Below are 3604 nucleotides of genomic sequence, written 5' to 3'. Positions count from 1 at the left end.
CTCACCTCTGCCACTGGCTGCACAGCGCGAGAGCAGCAGCAAATAACGTGAGAAAGACACACACACACACACACACACACACACACACACACACACACACACACACACACACACACACACACACACACACACTGCAGGCAAGGGCGGAAACCTTTCACTGAAGGAAACAATAAACAAAAGAAGGTGCATCATATTTGTGTTTTTCCAGTAAATTTCATTGGGATGAAGGTCATTCAGGATGAATGGTGCACCTCTCTTGAGGAGACACATAAAACACAGAAATCTCTCTCTCTCTCAAAAACAATAGTCCATTAAAATAAAAGTACCAAATACTTAGTTAGTAAATGACTGTATAGGTTTTCCTGCAAAAATATGTCTTTCTTGAACTTCATTAACTTTTACACAGTGCTGGAGCTGATAGCCAGAGGTGGTGACCATGCACAGTGTTCAGGGCCCAGACTGGACCAATCCACTCCAACAAGGCCGTGCACTGACAACAGCTGATTGTTTAGGAATGCTCTTGAACCAAACTAAGGATAAAAAGGCCTGAAAAGGAAATCCATCGCTTTCTTCCTGCTTCACATGCAATTTAAAAACGCCATTGTTCCTTTCACTGGCCACAAGCAGCCACGTTATACATTCATCTGACCTAAGTGCCTGCACCTCATCATTACTCCACCTCTCTCCGTGAGATTCTCCTAACCTTTTCTGTTTTCCCTTCCTTTCTGTTTCCACTTTTGGCTGTGTGTGTTTTTGTTTTGTCGTTCTACTCAAATGCACCACAGGCTCTGCATCACCATGTTGGCTTCAAATCCTCCTCTGGCTTCGCCCGATCTTCTTGAAGCGTTCCACACTGTAAACAAACTGCATGGACACCCATATTTGCAACCAGAGATTGCTTGTTTGGAGTGATGATATATTTTCACATAATTCTCAAATACAAAATGACAAAAAAAGTGCAAACATGAAAGAAAAATGTGAGGAATTGCACCCATCCATCCATCCATCCATCCATCCATCCATCCATCCATCCATCCATCCATCTTCAATATATTCTGTTCAGGGTTCTCCTATCGGAGCATCGGGGAAATCCTCAGTGGTGTGGTACAGTTGTTCCATAGAGCCAGAAAATAACTCGTAGCATGCTCAACTCAGATGAAAGAAATACGTCTGTGCTTGTAAAAGTGTTTTGCATGTAGGAAATGAAGGAATTTTGACTTTGCTTCAATTCAAATTCTAAAAATATGTGAAGCTTCTCATTTGATCATTTGATTATTGTTCTTTAAAATGTGTAAATTCCAAAGATAATATCCATAGTGTGCTTAAAGTGGTGCGCTTCAATTTAATCGATATAATGGTAGTTATGACGGAAACTTGCATTAAACAGGAAGCATTAATGTTACCAAGTCTGGGAATGGAGCCCACATCCGCTTTGTAGTGAGCCAATAAAAAGTGCTGCACATTCAGTCTTAATGTTCGCCCGACAGACACCAGTGAAACGCTCAGAAAAACTTCTATCAGGAATCAGACGCATTAAGCTTTTGTCAAATTGACAAAGATAAAGATCTGCAATTCAGCTCAGCTTTAATCGACACTGATGTGAAAGACTCAGCCGTATATTCTCTGCTTTCAAGTCATGGGGCTTTTTGTTGCAGTCTCCACAACTGTGCATTTTGTTTAGAATTTCTAGTAGATTCATAGCTGTGGGATCATTTTTAGGGGCAAAGAAGGAAGGTATTTAAGGTAGTAAAAGGGTCATAAGGTCATAAATGTGTGTAACTAATAACTGTTTTCATCCAATTCTGAACTGAAAGAGTGAAAAACTCTCCTCTGATTTCCATAAAGGGAAAAGTTTGGACAATCTCTTTTTCAGCACATCAAAAAACAATTAGATTTTTTTCAGCCTTAAGATTTTTGTCATTGTTTTCACTCCAGTTGTGAATGATAAAGTTAATCTATCAGCAGTTTACATCAATCAGGTACATCTACAGGAAGATAATCAGCTTTGCAGTGTTACAGCGCCACCCTGTGACACTTTATAGGAACTACAGAAACGACAACAGCTGCAGATTCCTGAAGCAGCTCCTGTAGGGATATCAGACACTCTCTAGGTCAGAGGTCACATGCAGCCCAAAGACCTTTTTCATCTCTGGACAAAGACACAACAAACGGATCATGTGCAATTCAGATATGTTTTATTACTGTGTGTTAATATACAGCGAAACAAGTATTTACATTAAAAAAAAATAACAGTGAGTTAAAACTTCAACACTGCAGACGGTGTTAAACTCCTTCAAGTTCAGCCACAGTGGCGGTAAACACAGTGTCTCTGGGAGTTTGTATAGTTTTGAACTCTGTATTCAGGATGAAGAGCTGAACCGTGGTGAAAGGAATGTGTTGGCTTTTAACGTTCAAAGTGCTCCAAAGTCTGAGCGAAGACACAATCTATTGAATCATACAGTTTTTGAACAAGTGGTTTGATTTAATGTCAGAGAGAGAGTGTTTCCCTGGAGAAGTTTCTGTGAGAGATGTTCATTCAAAACATTAACATACACCTTTGATTCTGCTGTAGGCTGACTGGCAGTGTGACGTGGATCATTTCCTCCCAGTTTAATATTTTATCAATAAAACGAAGCTTCATATACAGCATAATATACACTTTTATTCAGACCTGATTTTAAACCCTCTGATGTCCAGAGAGGAAAGCTGAGAAATGCTACAGCACTGCTCTTATTCTTGACTTTTCTCTTTTATTTTTTATTTATAAAAGTAAACATTGTTTTTTTTTGTTATCATTCAACCCGAGTTGAAAAAAGAAACACACTTTCTGACATGATTAAAATGTACACATTTATTGCTTATCATTAAATCAGTTTATTTGTATTGAAATGGTCTGAAGCTATTCAGGGGCAAAGCAGTTTTTAAAATCTAATCTTCTTTTCTCCAACGCTCAGGTTGAACTGCATCATGTCTTCTATATATATTATCTAGATTTGATGGTGATCCTGCAAAACCCTGTTGAATATTCTAATTTTGCAACTGGAAAATCTCCTACAGGCATGTATAAAAAGACTGAACACGTCTTTTCTGTCGCTTTCTCCGCGGTGAGCAGCCTGCAGAGAACCCGGACCCTGAAAGGAGCTCTGAGGTCGCTGAGAGATTTGACCCCTGGTTTTGTTTCGGGCAGGAAGAGCCTCCTCTCTGCAGACGTGTGCTTCCTCTCAGAGCGGCAGTGAGTCTCTGCTGCCTGAACGAGTCGATGCCTGCTTTATACAACAGCACCCGTGTTCCGCATATACGGTTGGCGTGTGGATCACGTGAAATGTTCAGTCCGGTGTGTAGATGTGCTGTATTTTCAACTTGGCCAGAGAAAAGTACAAAGCACCTCTACATCAGGAGCACAGAATTCAACAGGCTTGAAGTGTACATTCACATTTTCATGTATACTGTGTAGGACAGGGATCTGCAACCTCTGAGAGCATCAGTGACAATTTAAATGGGGGGAAAAGAGTTAAAATGACACAAAATGTAGGGAAAAATGAGAAAATGATCTTAAACTCCCCACAAAATGATTCAAAATTCTATAAAAAGAAAATAAAAATGT

Source organism: Salarias fasciatus, unplaced genomic scaffold, assembly GCF_902148845.1.
Source record: "Salarias fasciatus unplaced genomic scaffold, fSalaFa1.1, whole genome shotgun sequence".
Lineage (NCBI taxonomy): Eukaryota > Metazoa > Chordata > Actinopteri > Blenniiformes > Blenniidae > Salarias > Salarias fasciatus.
The sequence above is the reverse complement of the archived record's forward strand: the minus strand, read 5'-3'. Positions refer to the sequence as shown.